We start from the raw sequence: 22563 nt of genomic DNA, 5'->3' as shown, positions 1-22563 counted from the left end.
TGTTCAGAAATCGTTCCTGTAGATAATGTTGAAGGAACGCTAATCTTATTTAATTTGATCGCTGAGAAATTTGGCGAATTGATTGCATCCAAATTGACCCTTTTTATTTATAGCAGAGGCTCTGCATCTGTCCTCGTCTTCCTAGACCTTAGTGCTGCTTTTGATACCATCGATCACCACATTATTTTGGAGAGATTGGAAACCCGAATTGGTCAATCGGACAAGTTCTGACCTGGCTTAGATCTTATCTGTCGGAAAGATATCAGTTTGTCTCTGTGAATGGTTTGTCCTCTGACAAATCAACTGTACATTTTGGTGTTCCCTAAGGTTCCGTTTTAGGACCCGTATAGTTTCCACTATATATTTTACCTCTTGGGGATGTCATTCGAAAACATAATGTTACCTTTCACTGCTATGCAGATGACACACAGCTGTACATTTCAATGAAACATGGTGAAGCCCCAAAATTACCCTCACTAGAAGCCTATGTTTCAGACATAAGGAAGTGGATGGCTGCAAACGTTCTACTTTTAAACTCGGACAAAACAGAGATGCTTGTTTTAGGTCCCAAGAAACAAAGAGATCTTCTGTTGAATCTGACAATTCATCTTAATGGTTGTACAGTCGTCTCAAATAAAACTGTGAAGGACCTCGGCGTTACTCTGGACCCTGATCTCTCTTTTGAATAACATAACAAGACTTTCAAGGACAGCTTTTTTCCATCTACGTAACATTGCAAAAATCAGAAATTTTCTGTCCAAAAATGATGCAGAAAAATTAATCCATGCTTTTGTTACTTCTAGGTTAGACCACTGCAATGCCCTACTTTCCAGCTACCCGGATAAAGCACTGAATAAACTTCAGTTAGTGCTAAATACGGCTGCTAGAATCCTGACTAGAACCAAAAAAATGGATCATATTACTCCAGTGCTAGCCTCCCGACACTGGCTTCCTGTTAAAGCAAGGGCTGATTTCAAGGTTTTACTGCTAACCTACAAAGCATTACATGGGCTTGCTCCTAGCTATCTCTTTGATTTGGTCCTGCCGTACATACCTACACGTACGCTATGGTCACAAGACGCAGGCCTCCTAATTGACCTTAGAATTTCTAAGCAAACAGCTGGAGGCAGGGCTTTCTCCTATAGAGCTCCATTTTTATGGAATGGTCTGCCTACCCATGTGAGAGACGCAGACTCGGTCTCAACCTTAAAGTCTTTACTGAAGACTCATCTCTTCGGTGGGTCATATGATTGAGTGTAGTCTGGAGTGTTAAGGTGAACAGAAAGGCTCTGGAGCAACGAACCACCCTTGCTGTCTCTGCCTGGCCGGTTCCCCTCTTTCCACTGGGATTCTCTGCCTCTAACCCTATTACAGGGGCTGAGTCACTGTCTTACTGGTGCTCTTTCATGCCGTCCCTAGGAGGGGTGCGTCACTTGAGTGGGTTGAGTCACTGATGTGAGCTTTCTGTCTGGGTTGGCGCCCCCCCCCCCTTGGGTTGTGCCGTGGCGGAGATCTTTGTGGGCTATACTCGGCCTTGTCTCAGGATGGTAAGTTGGTGGTTGAAGATATCCCTCTAGTGGTGTGGGGGCTGTGCTTTGGCAAAGTGGGTGGGGTTATATCCTTCCTGTTTGGCCCTGTCCGGGGGTATCATCGGATGGGGCCACAGTGTCTCCTGACCCCTGTCTCAGCCTCCAGTATTTATGCTGCAGTAGTTTATGTGTCGGGGGGCTAGGGTCAGTTTGTTATATCTGAAGTACTTCTCCTGTCTTATCCGGTGTCCTGTGTGAATTTAAGTATGCTCTCTCTAATTCTTGCTTTCTCTCTTTCTTTCTCTCTCTCGGAGGACCTGAGCCCTAGGACCATGCCTTAGGACTACCTGGCATGATGAATCCTTGCTGTCCCCAGTCCACCTGGCCGTGCTGCTGCTCCAGTTTCAACTGTTCTGCCTATGGCTATGGAATCATGACCTGTTCACCGGACGTGCTACCTGTCCCAGACCTGCTGTTTTCAACTCTCTAGAGACAGCAGGAGTGGTAGAGATACTCTTAATGATCGGCTATGAAAAGCCAACTGACATTTACTCCTGAGGTGCTGACTTGCTGCACCCTCGACAACTACTGTGATTATTATTATTTGACCATGCTGTTCATTTATGAACATTTGAACATCTTGGCCATGTTCTGTTATAATCTCCACCCGGCACAGCCAGAAGAGGACTGGCCACCCCTCCACCCCACATAGCCTGGTTCCTCTCTAGGTTTCTTCCTAGGTTTTTCCTAGCCACAGTACTTCTACACCTGCATTGCTTGCTGTTTGGGGTTTTAGGCTGGGTTTCTGTACAGCACTTTGAGATATTTCTTTTTCTTTTTCTTTTTTCTTTTTTCTTTTTTCTTTTTTCTTATTATTATTATGTTTTCTTCTTGGGCCTCTATAACTATATCTATTGTTTTTATTTTTGTTGTTGTTGTGTGATTTGGATTAATCCCCTCTACCACACGGAACCCCACTCTAAATCTACTGACGGAACGCAAGAGGTGGCTAACAACAGACCTCCATCCTATGCTAGCTTGCTACCGATGCCCTGGCTAGCTGTCTAAATCACCAACCAACCTCTCCACTCACCGGACCCTTTTGATCACTCGACTAAGCATGCCTCTCCTTAATGTCAATATGTCTTGTCCATTTCTGTTCTGGTTAGTGTTTATTGGCTTATTTCACTGTAGAGCCTCTAGTCCTGCTCACTATACCTTATCCAACCTATTAGTTCCACCACCCACACATGCAATGACATCTCCTGGTTTCAACGATGTTTCTAGAGACAATATCTCTCTCTTCATCACTCAATACCTAGGTTTACCTCCACTGTATTCACATCCTACCATACATTTGTCTGTACATTATACCTTGATGCTATTTTATCGCCCCCAGAAACCTCCTTTTACTCTATGTTCCAGACGTTCTAGACGACCAATTCTCATAGCTTTTAGCCGTACCCTTATTCTACTCCTCCTATGTTCCTCTGGCGATGTAGAGGTGAATCCAGGCCCTGCAGTGCCTAGCTCCACTCCTATTCCCCAGGCGCTCTCTTTTGACGACTTCTGTAACCGTAATAGCCTTGGTTTCATGCATGTTAACATTAGAAGCCTCCTCCCTAAGTTTGTTCTATTCACTGCTTTAGCACACTCTGCCAACCCGGATGTTCTAGCTGTGTCTGAATCCTGGCTTAGGAAGACCACCAAAAACTCAGACATTTTAATTCCAAACTACAACATTTTCAGACAAGATAGAACTGCCAAAGGGGGCGGTGTTGCAATCTACTGCAAAGATAGCATGCAGAGTTCTGTCCTACTATCCAGGTCTGTACCCAAACAATTTGAACTTCTACTTTTAAAAATCCACCTCTCTAAAAACAAGTCTCTCACCGTTGCCGCCTGCTATAGACCACCCTCTGCCCCCAGCTGTGCTCTGGACACCATATGTGAACTGATTGCCCCCCATCTATCTTCAGAGTTCGTGCTGCTAGGCGACCTAAACTGGAACATGCTTAACACCCCAGCCATCCTACAATCTAAACTTGATGCCCTCAATCTCACACAAATTATCAATGAACCTACCAGGTACCTCCCCAAAACCTTAAACACGGGCACCCTCATAGATATCATCCTAACCAACTTCCCCTCTAAATACACCTCTGCTGTCTTCAACCAAGATCTCAGCGATCACTGCCTCATTGCCTGCATCCGTAATGGGTCAGCGGTCAAACGACCTCCACTCATCACTGTAAAACGCTCCCTGAAACACTTCTGCGAGCAGGCCTTTCTAATCGACCTGGCCGGGGTATCCTGGAAGGATATTGATCTCATCCCGTCAGTAGAGGATGCCTGGATATTTTTTTTAAATGCCTTCCTAACCATCTTAAATAAACATGCCCCATTCAAGAAATTTAGAACCAGGAACAGATATAGCCCTTGGTTCTCCCCAGACCTGACTGCCCTTAACCAACACAAAAACATCCTATGGCGTTCTGCATTAGCATCGAACAGCCCCCGTGATATGCAGCTGTTCAGGGAAGCTAGAAATCATTATACACAGGCAGTTAGAAAAGCCAAGGCTAGCTTTTTCAAGCAGAAATTTGCTTCCTGCAACACTAACTCAAAAAAGTTCTAGGACACTGTAAAGTCCATGGAGAATAAGAACACCTCCTCCCAGCTGCCCACTGCACTGAAGATAGGAAACACTGTCACCACTGATAAATCCACCATAATTGAGAATTTCAATAAGCATTTTTCTACGGCTGGCCATGCTTTCCACCTGGATACTCCTACCCAGGACAACAGCACTGCACCCCCAACAGCAACCCGCCCAAGCCTACCCTATTCCTCCTTCTCCCAAATCCATTCAGCTGATGTTCTGAAAGAGCTGCAAAATCTGGACCCCTACAAATCAGCCGGGCTAGACAATCTGGACCCTTTCTTTCTAAAATTATCTGCCGAAATTGTTGCCACCCCTATTACTAGCCTGTTCAACCTCTCTTTCGTGTCGTCTGAGATTCCCAAAGATTGGAAAGCAGCTGCGGTCATCCCCCTCTTCAAAGGGGGGGACACTCTTGACCCAAACTGCTACAGACCTATATCTATCCTACCGTGCCTTTCTAAGGTCTTCGAAAGCCAAGTCAACAAACAGATTACCGACCATTTCGAATCTCACCATACCTTCTCTGCTATGCAATCTGGTTTCAGAGCTGGTCATGGGTGCACCTCAGCCACGCTCAAGGTCCTAAACGATATCTTTACCGCCATCGATAAGAAACATTACTGTGCAGCCGTATTCATTGATCTGGCCAAGGCTTTCGACTCTGTCAATCACCATATCCTCATCGGCAGACTCGACAGCCTTGGTTTCTCAAATGATTGCCTCGCCTGGTTCACCAACTACTTCTCTGATAGAGTTCAGTGTGTCAAATCGGAGGGTCTGCTGTCCGGACCTCTGGCAGTCTCTATGGGGGTGCCACAGGGTTCAATTCTTGGACCGACTCTCTTCTCTGTATACATCAATGAGGTCGCTCTTGCTGCTGGTGAGTCCCTGATCCACCTCTACGCAGACGACACCATTCTGTATACTTCCGGCCCTTCTTTGGACACTGTGTTAACAACCCTCCAGGCAAGCTTCAATGCCATACAACTCTCCTTCCGTGGCCTCCAATTGCTTTTAAATACAAGTAAAACTAAATGCATGCTCTTCAACCGATCGCTACCTGCACCTACCCGCCTGTCCAACATCACTACTCTGGACGGCTCTGACTTAGAATACGTGGACAACTACAAAATAACCAGGTGTCTGGTTAGACTGTAAACTCTCCTTCCAGACCCATATCAAACATTTCCAATCCAAAGTTAAATCTAGAATTGGCTTCCTATTCCTAACAAAGCATCCTTCACTCATGCTGCCAAACATACCCTTGTAAAACTGACCATCCTACCAATCCTCGACTTTGGCGATGTCATTTACAAAATAGCCTCCAATACCCTACTCAACAAATTGGATGCAGTCTATCACAGTGCAATCCGTTTTATCACCAAAGCCCCATATACTACCCACCATTGCGACCTGTACGCTCTCGTTGGCTGGCCCTCGCTTCATACTCGTCGCCAAACCCACTGGCTCCATGTCATCTACAAGACCCTGCTAGGTAAAGTCCCCCCTTATCTCAGCTCGCTGGTCACCATAGCATCTCCCACCTGTAGCACACGCTCCAGCAGGTATATCTCTCTAGTCACCCCCAAAACCAATTCTTTCTTTGGCCGCCTCTCCTTCCAGTTCTCTGCTGCCAATGACTGGAACGAACTACAAAAATCTCTGAAACTGGAAACACTTATCTCCCTCACTAGCTTTAAGCACCAACTGTCAGAGCAGCTCACAGATTACTGCACCTGTACATAGCCCACCTATAATTTAGCCCAAACAACTACCTCTTTCCCAACTGTATTTAATTGTAATTTATTTATTTATTTTGCTCCTTTGCACCCCATTATTTTTTATTTCTACTTTGCACATTCTTCCATTGCAAAACTACCATTCCAGTATTTTACTTGCTATATTGTATTTACTTTGCCATCATGGCCTTTTTTGCCTTTACCTCCCTTCTCACCTCATTTGCTCACATTGTATATAGACTTGTTTATACTGCATTATTGACTGTATGTTTGTTTTTACTCCATGTGTAACTCTGTGTCGTTTTATCTGTCGAACTGCTTTGCTTTATCTTGGCCAGGTCGCAATTGTAAATGAGAACTTGTTCTCAACTTGCCTACCTGGTTAAATAAAGGTAAAATAAAATAAATAAATAAAAATATCAGCTGATGTACGAAGGGCTATATAAATACATTTGATTTGATTTGATTTGTAAAATTCAATAAACTTTAAAATGACCAAAACCAAATTGAACACTAGCTAATAATCACTGGACAGTCAGGGATCATCGGAAATTCCAAAAAACGTTGTTGGATTGGGATTGGCGTGGGGGTCCGTGGGTGGCTTTTGATCATTTTAGTGGATCCTCATCTTACTCATTGTTAGGAAGAATTATGGTCCAAATCGGATGTTAGGTACTATATTTATTGAAGATTCTATGAATCCTATCAAATAAAAAGAGACAATTTGGATGCAATCAATTAGCTTAATTTCTCAGAGATTAAATGACACTTAAATCAAATAATCGTATCTATATTGAACTACAGAAACAATTTCAGCATGGTGGGTGTTGAAATCCTCTTGTGCCTTTAAGGTAAAATGACTCACATTCAAATGGCGGGCAATGTCTTCAAAACAAATGGAATGAAGAGAAACTGAAAAAGTCACAACCTGACTGCTTTGAAATGATATAATTACATTCTAGGCAGTTTGTACTTGGTAATGACACACACACACACACACACACACACACACACTTGCCAGACAGATGAGGATGGTGGCGTTGGGAGAAGGAATGAATGAGTTGGAGTTGGAATAATCATCCTTCAGGAAATAATCAGGGTTAGCAATTAACATTGTGAGAGAGAGAGAGAGAGAGAAAGAGAGAGAGAGAGAGAGAGAGGGAGAGAGAGGGAGAGAGACTCACGCTCTATCTATCCCCACAGATAACAGCTATGCACTCTCTTCAACAAACCACAGATAGGCCTACATTTTGCGTTTGCGTGCACAATTATTACATTTTTTTCCCCCCTCTGTCACGGCCTTTCCTTGGAGAGCCTTTTAATGTCTCTATTTGATTTGGTCAGGGTGTGATTTGGGGTGGGCATTCTATGTTATGTTATCTATGATTTTGTATTTCTATGTTTTGGCCGGGTATGGTTCTCAATCAGGGACAGCTGTCTATTGTTGTCTCTGATTGAGAACCATACTTAGGTAGCCCTATCCTATCCTAGGTGGGAAGTTGTCTTTGTTCATGGCACATAGCCTTTAGCTTCACGGTTTGTTTTGTAGTGTTAATTGTTTTGTTTGGCGTCTTTTCGAAATAAAGAATATGTACGCTCACCACGCTGCACCTTGGTCCTCTTTCTTCAACAGCCGTGACACCCTCACAAATATACCCCCCCCCCATTGGTCTTACTCACACTGCCTCACATCCTCCCATACTGAGCACCCCCAAAACTATCCACAGACCACACTGTCCGTCACACACCCCCATACATGCATTCCCATGTTACCTGGATCTGTTCTTTGGTCCATTGGTCCAGGTTGACAGATTTGACTCTGGAGATGTGGATGCCCAGGTTCCATCATGCCCACCGCAGACCTACACAGACACACATAAACTCAGCAAAAAAAAGAAACGTCCTCACTGTCAACTGCGTTTATTGTCAGCAAACTTAACATGTGTACATATTTGTATGAACATTTCAAGATTCAACAACTGAGACATAAACTGAACAAGTTCCACAGACATGTGACTAACAAAAATGGAATAATGTGTCCCTGAACAAAGGGGGGGTCAAAATCAAAAGTATCAGTCAGTATCTGGTTTGGCCACCAGCTGCATTAACTGCATCTCCTCCTCATGGACTGCACCAGATTTGCCAGTTCTTGCTGTGAGATGTTACCTCACTCTTCCACCAAGGCACCTGCAAGTTCCCAGACATTTCTGGGGGGAATGGCCCTAGCCCTCACCCTCCAATCCAACAGGTCCCAGAAGTGCTCAATGGGATTGAGATCCGGGCACGTCGCTGGCCATGGCAGAACACTGACATTCCTGACTTGCAGGAAATCAAGTACAGAACGAGCCGTTTGGCTGGTGGCATTATCATGCTGGATGGTCATGTCAGGATGAGACTGCAGGAAGGGTACCACATGAGGGAGGAGGATGTCTTCCCTGTAATGCACACCATTGACATTGCCTGCATTGAAAACAAGCTCAGTACAATGATGCTGTGACACACCGCCTTAGATCAGGACAGACCCTCCACCTCCAAATCGATCCCTCCCCAGAGCACAGGCATCGGTGTAACGCCCATTCCTTCGAGGATAAATGCAAATCCGACCATCACCCCTGGTGAAACAAAACCGCGACTCGTCAGTGAAGAGCACTCTTGACCAGTCCTGTCTGGTCCAGCGACGGTGGGTTTGTGCCCATAGGCGACGTTGTTGCCGGTGTTGTCTGGTGAGAACCTGTCTTACAACAGGCCTACAAGCCCTCAGTCCAGCCTCTCTCAGCCTATTGCGGACAGTCTGAGCACTGATGGAAGGATAGTGCATTCCTGGTGTAACTTGGGCAGTTGTTGTTGCCATCCTGTACCTGTCCCACAGGTGTGATGTTCGGACATACTGATCCTGTGCAGGTGTTGTTACACGTTGTCTGCCACTGTGTGGATGATCAGCTGTCCGTACGTACTGTCTCCCTGTAGCGTTGTCTTAGCTGTCTAAGACATTGCAATGTATTGCTCTGGCCACATCTGCAGTCCTCATGCATCCTTGCAGCATATCTAAGGCACGTTCACGCAGATGAGCAGGGACCCTGGGCATCTTTCTTTTGGTGTTTTTCAGAGTCAGTAGAAAGGCCTCTTTAGTGTCCAAAGTTTTCATAACTGTGACCTTAATTGCCTACCATCTGTAAGCTGTTAGTGTCTTAATGAACATGCACCTGTGGAACCTTCATTAATTGTTTATGGTTCATTGAACAAGCATGGGAAATAGCGTTTAAACCCTTTAGAATGAAGATCTGTGAAGTTATTTGGATTTTTACGAATTATCTTTAAAAGACAGGGTCCTGAAAAAGGGCTGTTTCTTTTTTTGCTGAGTTTACTAATTATTCTGGTAATGATTTTGTTACAGTCCAGCATTGACACCAATTCCTTCAACTAAGCGTGGTCCTGTCTGAAGGGCATTGATTAGGCCATTAGTCAGAACCCCCTGCCATAGATCAACCACAGACGGATTACAGAACCTAAAATAAGCCAACCTAACAAACACATTCACTAAAACACACAGGGCCCTGGAGCCTCAATGAGTGACAGTGGCTCTTTCCAACTCGGGGTGACAGGCAGTCGAGGTTGAAATTAAAGCCCCTACCGTCAACCAGAGGACAGGGCCTTACATACGTATGTGTGTGTGTGTGTGTGTGTTACAGGGGAGCTGGAGGCCGTCAGGGGTAGCAGACAGTTCTCCAGAAGACACTGGCAGGTTGTCTCAGGAGCTTCTTACTACTGGCCTTATCTGTGAGACCATTATTTAAAGCTGTCGAAAATTAAATCCACACTGAAAGTGCTTGAAGAACAAGTGGCTGTAGATAAAGTTGCACTCAACCACTCACACAGGGTTAGGCTCGATATTTTTGTCATACCCATGATTTGATGAATGGCATACCTATCTGATCCTAGATCTGTGGTTAAGGGGACAACTTCTACCTCTAGTGCTGAGGAACAGTGCTCTGCTGCTCCCTGGTGGGGGCTGGATGCTGTACAGTCCAGGTTAGGTCGTGGCTAATCTCGTTCCCAGACATTTCCACCCAAATGGGCGAATAGGTCTGGTGGACCAACGCATCAAACTTGGCCAATACAGAAAGAAAGGGATAAACTCCTGATGCATAGGCATTGGCTTAAAAATCGGCCTCCCCCTAACCCTCCCAAGTATGTGTCTTCTGCGCACCACACATTTCTGCCTCCATTTGGAGCCACGCCACGCTGTCGTGTGATTCGCTAAAATTAAAGACAAATAATTTACTCAGTAAGGTCACTGAAATACAATTCTATGCTCCCACTAAGGCCACTTTTTAATTGTTGATGTTCCAGGATTTGTGCGCAATAGCCTGGGGACGAAGTTAGGTTGCAGCACTAGCTCTCACAGAAGACCAGCCGTGTTCAGATTAGTTAAGGACTGCAGGAACTCACACAGCACATGCAGTACATATTCTCCAAGCAAGAATGCCACATGCATACACACTAGGGGTGTACACCTTCCCTTTCAATGACAATTTGATACACATCTAGATATATGGGCTCCGATATGATACAGCAATGATACGTTTTAGTTCAAAGCGAGTCGGTCAATTTTGTTTCATTAGAGGAACGAAACGATGCGGTCGATTTGGTTTTATTAAAGGAACCAAACGATGCGGTCGATTTGGTTTCATTAGAGGAACGAAACGATGAGATTTGGTTCGATATGATGCGGTTCGATAACATCCATTTTCCATTCAAAATTGTAATCTGCTGCTGATGGAGCTCTGGATCTCTGAACTGGATGTGTGTGTGTGTGTGTCAATGATGTATATGTCTATTGTGAATGTAGGCACCTGGGCCTGTATCCATAAATAGCCTGCATCTTAGAATAGGAGTACATGTGGGGATACCACCCACACATCGCACACCAATACTTGCCCATAAATCATCAGGGAAGCTCAGAGCAGTGTGGTAAGTGAACAGAAATAGAATTCATAGATATCCTCTCAGACCAAATTACTAGGCTACTTCTGTCACCTGAAGAAAATGAAGTGCAGTGGTATTATGGATAACACAAAGTACTGTTTGGTTGAGAGCATCAGATTGAGCCTCTGTCAATTCCCTGACTCTCACAGAGTTAATGGGTTTATGTCACCGCCTGTTGGCAATGACAGGAACAGTAGGCAGGTACAGAAAGCTTGGCAAGAAGGCTAGCTTGGCACAGAGGGTTGTTTTGACTCTCTCTCTCTCTCTCTCTCTCTCTCTCTCTCTCTCTCTCTCTCAGCCTGCTGTATGAAGGAGAGAGCAGCCAACTTCTGTCTCTACCGAGTGTAGGCCTAGCCAAAGTAAACCTAAATACACTACTTACTAACCCAACACCACCAGTGTTGTTTCTAATTGGAAGCTAATTAAGCATAGTGGGCAGAACAAGCAAGGAGGTGGGCAGAGCCAAGCATGAGCTCGTAAGATCCTAGTGGAACATTTTAACATGAATTTGCATATTCCATTAGGGAATGCCTTCTAGTTTTGGGAACCTAACTGTATTGAGATCGAATGTTGCATCGTCGGACAAGTTTCATCCTTCTCCGTCTTCTTCCTCTTCCCGCCACTTGGCTTGGTGATAATGGTGATAATGATGCATCCATTTAGAACCTATTATCTGTGGCAAACCTGTGGGAGCCAGATTCAATGGAACTGGATATTAGCCTCACACAACACCTTGTCGGATGTCCTGCAGGTAGACTTGTTTCTGCAACAACTATCAAAATTTGGGAAACATTGTTCCAAATAGAGAGTGCCCCTGTTATGAACATGACATGCCATGCTGGGTTGGCAGGTAGCCTAGTGGTTTTGAGCGTTGGGCCAGTAGCTGAATGGTTGCTGGTTCAAATCCCAGAGCAGACTAGGTGAAAAATCTATTGATGCGCAAGGCTACTGTAAGTCGCTCTGAATAAGAGCTTCATCTAAATGATTCAAATGCAAAATGTAGATGTTCCCCGAGAAACACGTGCCAGTCCCAGCACAAGGGAGTAGGCTAGTTTAATGAGATGAAGGCCAGCATAATTTTTTTAGCTGTCACACTCTGACCATTATTTGCGTTGTTTGTTTCTATGTTTTGTTTGGTCAGGGTGTGATATGAGTGGGCATTCTGTTGCATGTCTAGTTAGTCTGTTTCTATGTGTTTTGGCCTGATGTGGCAGGTGTTTGTCATTGTCTCTGATTGGGAACCATATTTATGTAGCCTGTTTTGTATTGTGGTTCGTGGGTTAATGTCTATGTGATGTTGCATGTTTGCACTCAGTAGTTATAGCGGTCACGTTTGTGTTGATATTTTGTTTGTTTGTTGAGTCTGGCGAGTCACTTACTACACTGTAGGAGTCAAATCTGCCGGCCAACATCCTGTCTAATCACCATTATTACAGGTCTGTTACACATCGCCTAGCCCTCCTCTCCCTGTTTCACAGCAGTTACCCTTGTCACTGTGGTCAGTGGAGGTAAAGGACACAGATTTGGGGAACAGAGAATGACAGAAGTTGATTGAAGGAATAGGAGTGGTCATAGCTGTGGGAGTAGGGTTGCTAAGGGTGCTGAAGCACCCCCTGAATTATCTGAATACATTTTTTTTACCATTTCCTACATTGCAGAACAATAGTGAAGACTTCAAAACTATGAAATAAACACATATGGAAACATGTAATAACCAAAACAAAGTGTTAACCAAATCAAAATCTATTTTAAATGTGAGATTCTTCAAAGTAGCCACCCTTTGCCTTGATGACAGCTTTGCACGCTCTGGGCACTCTCTCAACCAGCTTCATGGGGAGGTCACCTGGAATGCATCAATTGTGCTTTGTTAAAAGTTCATTTGTGGAATTTCTTTCCTTCTTAATGCGTTTGAGCCCATCAGTTGTGTTGTGACAATGTAGGGGGTATACAGAAGATAGCCGTATTTGCTAAAAGACCAAGTACATATTATGGAAATACCAGCTCAAATAAGCTAAGAGAAACAACAGTCCATCATTACTTTTGACTGACCTTCATGCATTATCTGGAACATTTCAAGAACTTTGAAGGTTTCTTCAAGTGCAGATGCAAAAATCATCAAGCACTATGATGAAACTGGCTCTCATGAGGACCGCCACAGGAAAGGAAGACCCAGAGTTACGTTTAATAGAGAGAATAAGTTCATTAGAGTTACCAGCCTCAGAAATTGCAACCCAGACAAATGCGTCAAAGAGTTCAAGTAAGAGACACATCTCAACATCAACTGTTCAGAGGAGACCGCATGAATCAGGCCTTCATGGTCAAACTGCTGAAAAGAAACCACTAACAGACACCAATAAGAAGATACTTGCTTGGGCAAAGCAATGGACATTTGACCAGTGGAAATCTGGCGTTTGGTCAGATGAGTCCAAATCGGAATGGCCGATTAACTAGGACAGATTTCTAGTTTTCATAACAAATCGGTAATTGGCATTTTTGGACACCGATCATGGCCGGTTACATTGCACTCGACTAGGAGACTGCGTGGCAGACTGACTACATGTTATGCGAGTGCAGCAAGGAGCCAAGGTAGGGTGCTAGCTAGCATTAAACATATCTTATTAAAAACAATCAATCTTAACATAATCACTAGTTAACTACAAATGGTTGATTATATTACTAGTTAATCTAGCTTGTCCTGTGTGGCATATAATCGGTGCGGTGCCTGTTAAATGTATAATTGAATCACAGCCTACTTCGCAAAACGGGTCATTTAACAAGTGCATTCGCAAAAAAAGCTTGTGTATTGATTTTAAGAAAGGCGTTGATGTTTATGGTTAGGTACACATTGGTGACAGTTGCACCAATGTGTACCTAACCATAAACATCAACGCCTTTCTTAAAATCAATACACAAGTATATATTTTTAAACCTGCATATTTAGTTAATATTGCCTGCTAACATTAATTTATTTTAACTAGGGAAATTATGTCACTTATCTTGCGTTCTGTGCAACAGAGTCAGGGTATATGCAGCAGTTTGGGCCGCCTGGCTCGTTGCAAGCTGTGTGAAGACTATTTATTCCTAACAAAGACAGCCAACTTCGCCAAAAGGGGGATGATTTAACAAAGCGCATTTGCGAAAAAAGCACAATCATTGCACGAATGTACAGTGGGGCAACAGAGTATTTAGTCAGCCACCAATTGTGCAAGTTCTCCCACTTAAAAATATGAGAGAGCCCTGTAATTTTCATCATAGGTACACTTCAACTATGACAGACAAAATGAGAAGGAAAAAATCCCATTGTAGGATTTTTAATCAATTTATTTGCAAATTATGGTGGAAAATAAGTATTTGGTCACCTACAAACAAGCAAGATTTCTGGCTCTCACAGACCTGTAACTTCTACTTTTTGAGGCTTCTCTGTCCTCCACTCGTTACCTGTATTAATGGCACCTGTTTGAACTTGTTATCAGTATAAAAGACACCTGTCCACAACCTCAAACAGTCACACTCCAAACTCCACTATGGCCAAGACCAAAGAGCTGTCAAAGGACACCAGAAACAAAATTGTAGACCTAGTGAATGACCTGCAGAGAGCTGGGACCAAAGTAACAAAGCCTATCATCAGTAACACACTACGCCGCCAGGGACTCAAATCCTGCAGTGCCAGACGTGTCCCCCTGCTTAAGCCAGTACATGTCCAGGCCCGTCTGAAGTTTGTTAGAGAGCATTTGGATGATCCAGAAGAAGATTGGGAGAATGTCATATGGTCAGATGAAACCAGAATATAACTTTTTGGTAAAAACTCAACTCGTCGTGTTTGGAGGACAAAGAATGCTGAGTTGCATCCAAAGAACACCATACCTACGGTGAAGCATGGGGGTGGAAACATCATGATTTGGGGCTGTTTTTCTGCAAAGGGACCAGGACGACTGATCCGTGTAAAGGAAAGAATGAATGGGGCCATGTATCGTGAGATTTTGAGTGAAAACCTCCTTCCATCAGCAAGGGCATTGAAGATGAAAAGTGGCTGGGTCTTTCAGCATGACAATGATCCCAAACACACCGCCCGGGCAACGAAGGAGTGGCTTCGTAAGAAGCATTTCAATGTCCTGGAGTGGCCTAGCCAGTCTCCAGATCTCAACCCCATGGAAAATCTTTGGAGGGAGTTGAAAGTCCGTGTTGCCCAGCAACAGACCCAAAACATCACTGCTCTAGAGGAGATCTGCATAGAGGAATGGGCCAGAATACCAGCAACAGTGTGTGAAAACCTTGTGAAGACTTACAGAAAACGTTTGACCTCTGCCATTGCCAACAAAGGGTATATAACAAAGTATTGAGATAAACTTTTGTAGGTGACCAAATACTTATTTTCCACCATAATTTGCAAATAAATTCATTAAAAATCCTACAATGTGATTTTTTGGATTCTTTTCTTCATTTTGTCTGTCATAGTTGAAGTGTACCTATGATGAAAATTACAGGCCTCTCATCTTTTTAAGTGGGAGAACTTGTACAATTGGTGGCCGACTAAATACTTTTTTGCCCCACTGTATATATACACAGTTGTAGTAGGAAGTTTACATACACCTTAGCCAAATACCTTTAAACTCAGTTTCACAATTCCTGACATTTAATTCTAGTAAAAAATCTGTCTTAGGTCAGTTAGGATCACCACTTTATTTAAGAATGTGAAAAGTCAGAATAATAGTAGAGAAAAGTATTTATTTCAGCTTTTATTTCTTTCATCACATTCCCAGTGGGTCAGAAGTTTACATACACCCAATTTGTATTTGGTAGCATTGCCTTTAAATTGTTTAACTTGGGTCAAGTGTTTTGGGTAGCATTCCACAAGCTTCTCACAATAAGTTGGGTGAATTTTGGCTCAAACATGCTTTTTCTGTTCTGCCCACAAATGTTCTATTGGATTGAGGTCAGGGCTTTGTGATGGCCACTCCAATACCTTGACTTCGTTGTCCTTAAGCCATTTTGCCACAACTTTATACGTATGCTTGGGGTCATTGTCCATTTGGTAGACCCATTTGCGACTAAGCTTTAACTTCCTGATTGATGTCTTGAGATGTTGCTTCAATATATCCACATATATCCATTTTGTGAAGTGCACCAGTCCCTCCTGCAGCAAAGCACCCCCACAACATGATGCTGGCACCCCCTTGCTTCACTGTTGGGATGGTGTTCTTCAGCTTGCAAGCCTCCCCCTTTTTCCTCCAAACATAACAATGGTCATTATGGCCAAACAGTTCTATTTCTGTTTCATCAGACCAGAGGACATTTCTCCAAAAAGTACAGTCTTTGTCCCCATGTGCAGTTGCAAACTGTAGTTTTGCTTTATTTAATGGCGGTTTTGGAGCAGTGGCTTCTTCCTTGCTGAGCGGCCTTTCAGGTTATGTCGATATAGGACAAATTTTACTGTGGATATAGATACTTTGTACCTGTTTCCTCCAGCATCTTCACATGGTCCTTTGCTGTTGTTCTGGGATTGACTTGCACTTTTCGCACCAAAGTACGTTCATCTCTAGGAGACAGAATGCATCTCCTTCCTGAGCGGTGTGAAGGTTGCATGCTCCCATGGAGTTTATACTTACGTACTATTGTTTGTACAGATGAATGTGGTACCTTCAGTCATTTGGAAATTGCTCCCAAGGATGAACCAGACTTGTGGAGGTCTACAATTGTATTTTCTGAGGTCTTTGCTGATTTCTTTAGATTTTTCCATGATGTCAAGCAAAGAGGCCCTTGACTTGCCAAAACTATAGTTTGTTAACAAGAAATTTGTGGAGTGGTTGAAAAATGAGTTTTAATGACTCCAACATAAGTGTATGTAAACTTCCTACTTCAACTGTTATATATATATATAAATAAATAAATAATAAGCAGCACCCCCCCATCCAACTCGGGATTCCAAGTCGGAAACTCTGGCATCTTTCTAGATCTCTGACGTTCCAACATGAAGATCACTGACATCATGATTTTACATCTGTTTTTTTCCCCGAGTTCCAATTGGTCTTGAAATCACCATCAGAGCTATGTCAACTTGTCACTCACATCTCAAATGCCTATGACAGACCAGAGAAACTCTTCAGGGAAATAGGGACACGTCATGCTGTTGACTGATCATTGCTCACATGGATAAAAATACTTGTTTGGTGTGCCGACCTAGTCCAAAGGCCGGCAGATTGCGATATTGGGTAGTTTCCATCTTACCGTTCAAATCATTGTACGCAGCCGGCAATACACTCGTATCCCCTGTGGACCAGTTCGTACCTAAAATTCTCCCTTCAGGCTGCAAAGGTGTCGAGTTCCTCCTTACCTACAGTGCCTTGCGAAAGTATTCGGCCCCCTTGAACTTTGCGACCTTTTGCCACATTTCAGGCTTCAAACATAAATATATAAAACTGTATTTTTTGTGAAGAATCAACAACAAGTGGGACACAATCATGAAGTGGAACGACATTTATTGGATATTTCAAACTTTTTTAACAAATCAAAAATTGAAAAATTGGGCGTGCAAAATGATTCTGCCCCTTTGCTTTCAGTGCAGCAAACTGTCTCCAGAAGTTCAGTGAGGATCTCTGAATGATCCAATGTTGACCTAAATGACTAATGATGATAAATACAATCCACCTGTGTGTAATCAAGTCTCCATATAAATGCACCTGCACTGTGATAGTCTCCTCAGAGGTCCGTTAAAAGCGCAGAGAGCATCATGAAGAACAAGGAACACACCAGGCAGGTCCGAGATACTGTTGTGAAGAAGTTTAAAGCCGGATTTGGATACAAAAAGATTTCCCAAGCTTTAAACATCCCAAGGAGCACTGTGCAAGCGATAATATTGAAATGGAAGGAGTATCAGACCACTGCAAATCTACCAAGACCTGGCCGTCCCTCTAAACTTTCAGCTCATAAAAGGAGAAGACTGATCAGAGATGCAGCCAAGAGGCCCATGATCACTCTGGATGAACTGCAGAGATCTACAGCTGAGGTGGGAGACTCTGTCCATAGGACAACAATCAGTCGTATATTGCACAAATCTGGCCTTTATGGAAGAGTGGGAAGAAGAAAGCCATTTCTTAAAGATATCCATAAAAAGTGTAGTTTAAAGTTTGCCACAAGCCACCTGGGAGACACACCAAAACATGTGGAATAAGGTGCTCTGGTCAGATGAAACCAAAATTGAACTTTTTGACCACACCATCCCCACTGTCAAACATGGTGGTGGCAGCATCATGGTTTGGGCCTGCTTTTCTTCAGCAGGGACAGGGAAGATGGTTAAAATTGATGGGAAGATGGATGGAGCCAAATACAGGACCATTCTGGAAGAAAACCTGATGGAGTCTGCAAAAGACCTGAGGCTGGGACAGAGATTTGTCTTCCAACAAGACAATGATCCAAAACATAAAGCAAAATCTGCAATGGAATGGTTCAAAAATAAACATATCCAGGTGTTAGAATGGCCAAGTCAAAGTCCAGACCTGAATCCAATCGAGAATCTGTGGAAAGAACTGAAAACTACTGTTCACAAATGCTCTCCATCCAACCTCACTGAGCTCGAGCTGTTTTGCAAGAAGGAATGGGAAAACATTTCAGTCTCTCGATGTGCAAAACTGATAGAGACATACCCCAAGCGACTTACAGCTGTAATCGCAGCAAAAGGTGGCGCTACAAAGTATTAACTTAAGGGGGCTGAATAATTTTGCACGCCCATTTTTTCAGTTTTTGATTTGTTAAAAAAGTTTGAAATATCCAATAAATGTCGTTCCACTTCATGATTGTGTCCCACTTGTTGTTGATTCTTCACAAAAAAATACAGTTTTATATCTTTATGTTTGAAGCCTGAAATGTGGCAAAAGGTCACAAAGTTCAAGGGGGCCGAATACTTTCGCAAGGCACTGTAGATTTAATGGCGTGAAGGCGATAACAACTGGGAAAATATCCATACTTTCTATATGAAACGTTATTGTCCACTACCATGCTAAAGTGGCTAATGACTAGGAATGCTAGTCCCAGATGTTGGGTATCGCTTTCAGCCAATCAGGTTACAGCAGTCTTGTTTAACACAAGGAAGTACATCAGGAAGTATCATTATCCACTAGCATCACAGATAGAACAATGAGACGTGTGTTTCACCTGGCAGTGGGAGAAGATGGAATGAGGCGGATTTTGGTTGACATTCTGCAAATGTTCTCATTTTATCTCTGTTCTTTGTTCTCATTTTATCTCAATACAGTTCTGTTCCTAAAACTAGAATCTGTAATGAACAGATTGAAGTCTACAAAACGTAGTGCAATCTTTGCCAAAATTGTACTTAAAAAAAAAAATGTTGTTGTTTAGGAGTGCAAAGGCAAATTGAATTTTTGCACACACACTCTTCAGAGTAGGCGTTCCCTAACGGAAATATATCGATGTCTGCTAGAACGGGCTAATACGATCTTGCTAGCTCGTGCTTGGCTCTGCCCACCTCCTTGCTTGTTCTGCACACTATGACTAATTTGTTCCCATTGGAAACGACAGGCTGTGGTCTATCTTGGTTTAGTTATAAAAATCTTTGCTAGCATCATGGTGGAAAATGGTGTTTCATAAAGAAAGTACGCATATTTTCAATGTTTATTTCCACCATTAGAGGAAATCAACACCTTGCAGCCTGAATGGAGAAGGTTTTAGGTACAAACCGATCCATGGGGATACCAGTTATTTGCCAGCTGCATACGATACCTTTGGAAGGTAGATGAAACCATCAATACCAGCTCAATATCGCCATCTGCCGGCCTTTGAGCTAGTGTCGAACATGCATTTGCAGCTAATAGTGAAATTAAAACTGACTGGCCATAAAGGAGAGGTAATGTCACGTTCAAAACAACTGAAAACTCTGAAGAATATGAGATCAAATCATGACGTCAGTGATTTTCAGGTCGGAGCGTAAGAAAGAGGCCAGAGTTCCCGAGTTGGATGACCGTTCAAAACGATTTTTCCCAGTTGGAGTTAGTTTTTCCCAAGTTGTTTAAATAAGAATGTATCACTAAAACATGCTGAATGAAAAAAAAAATTGGTGAGAGAGTGAGAGCCTCAAATATCACACTAATTTGCTCAAATGCATGGATACATGAATTGCATCAAAGTTGGTTCCTGTTTCATTCATGTCTTTGGTTACCTTAGCGTGGGTCATACAAAAGCACCCTAATGATTGGTTGATAATATAGCCCCCTACAAAGCAGGCAATGGCTGCAGGATAAAATTGGTGATGAGCAACTGCAGAAACTTACAGTCGACTGCAGTCAAAACTTCATGACCCTTGATCACATAATTTATGTAAAGTATATGCAGACTACATGTAGGCAAAGTCTGACATTTTTATCCCCGTAATGCAACACATTTTGAAGGCTTGACAACAGTGATCCGCCCATTTTTCTTTACTGGACTTATTCTTTAGTTGGTATATTTGGTTGAGTTGGGGATCTGAATCCAGCATATATATTTGTTAACTTGTCGACAAGTTAATAAGGATCCGCCCCTTTTTTTAAATTTTCGCATAAAATATCATACCCAAATCTAACTGCCTGTAGCTCAGGACCTGAAGCAAGAATATGCATATTCTTGATACCATTTGAAAGGAAACACTTTGAAGTTTGTGGAAATGTTAAATTAATGTAACACATTAGATCTGGTAAAAGATAATACAAAGAAAAACGTGCGTATTTTTATTTTTTACCACCAGCTTTGAAATGTAAGATTAAGGCCATAATGTATTATTCCTGCCCAGGTACAATTTAGATTTTGGCCACTAGATGGCAGCATTGTGTGTGCAAATTTTTAGGCTGATCCAATGAACCACTGCATATCTGTTCAAAATGTTGTATCAAGACTGCCCAGACATGCCTAATTGGTTTATTAATACATTTTCAAGTTCATAATTGTGTACTCTCCTCAAACAATAGCATGTTATTATTTTACTGTAATAGCTATAGTAAATTGGACAGTGCAGTTAGATTAACAAGAATTTAAGTTTTCTGGCCATATCAGACATGTCTGTGTCTGTAACGGCTTTCCTCTTCTGGGGAGGAGTAGCAAGGATCGGACCAATACACAGCATGGTAAGTGTTCATCTTGGTTTTTAATAGAATAATGAACACTAAACAAAACAATAAACGACAACGTGAAAAAACTAAACCGAAACAGTTCCGTGTGGAACAAAACACTGACACGGAAAATAATCACCCACAACTCAAAGGTGAAAACAGGCTACCTAAGTATGGTTCTCAATCAGGGACAATGATTGACAGCTGCCTCTGATTGAGAACCATACTAGGCCAAACACAGAAATCCCAAATTAGAGAAAAAAGAACATAGACAACCCACCCAACTCACTCCCTGACCATACTAAAACAAAGACATAACAAAAGAACTAAGGTCAGAACATGACAGTGTCCTGGGAAATGTTCATGTTACTTATAACCTCATGCTAATCACATTCACATACGCTAGCTTAACCGTCCCATGAGGGGGACACCGATCCTGTAGAGGTAAACCCCAAAGGGTAGCTCTAGATACATCAATTCTCCAATAGGTGCTGTCCAGCTTATAGTTTTTTTTTCTGACAGTGGATATAACGTTGAAGATCTGACGTTGTTTTAAAGGTACAAAGCCAACATCTTTTTACAAAGATTGTCTATGTTGAACTCTGGTTACCATGATTACAATCCTGTGGTTGAAATTTCACCCTCAAAATAGCGTTGATGACTTTATTTCAAATCCAATGTATTTGACTGTACGTTTGTTTATTCCATGTGTAACTCTGTGTTGTTTGTGTCGCACTGCTTTGCTTTATCTTGGCCAGGTCTCAGTTGTAAATGAGAACTTGTTAACAACTGGCCTACCTGGTTAAATAAAGGTATTCAACTCTCAACTATACAAGTCATTTCTTAGTCTCACCACTAGGTGTCCCTCTTTACCAAGACACTATTCCCCTCATTTCAAAAGTTTCTACATGACGTGTTAATGGAAAAGTCAGTCTCAAAACATATACTGTAGCCTCCTTTTCCAATTACAAATTTATATGCATTCCACTGCACAATTTGAGATATTTCTTGATATTCAATAGTCTTCGGTTTTACATGTATAATTGATTATTGAAGATTATGCCTCGTGAGCTTAGTACAACAATATTGCAATATCACAACCCAAAACACTCAAATCTGCTTCCATACGTGGCCACTATGTTCCGATGAAAACAATACTGAATAAAAAATATGAATGAAACATGATTTTACTGAGTTACAGTTCATATAAGGAAATCAGTCAATTGAAAAAAAAATGTATTGGGCATAATCTATGGATTTCACATGACTGGGAATATAGATATGCATCTGTTGGTCACAGATACCTTTAAAAAAAAATGGGTCTCAGGAATTCGTCACGGTATATCTGTGCATTCAAATTGCCATCAATAAAATGCAATTGTGTTCATTGTCCGTAGCTTATGCCTGCCCATACGATAATCCCACTGCCACAATGGGGCACTCAGATCGTTGACATCATCAAACCGCTCACATACATGACACCATATACATGGTCTGTGTTTGTGAGGCTGGTTGGATGTACTGCCAAATTCTCTAAAACAATGTTGGAG

Source organism: Oncorhynchus kisutch, linkage group LG11 (assembly GCF_002021735.2).
Source record: "Oncorhynchus kisutch isolate 150728-3 linkage group LG11, Okis_V2, whole genome shotgun sequence".
Taxonomy (NCBI): domain Eukaryota; kingdom Metazoa; phylum Chordata; class Actinopteri; order Salmoniformes; family Salmonidae; genus Oncorhynchus; species Oncorhynchus kisutch.
This window is presented reverse-complemented; position numbering follows the sequence as displayed.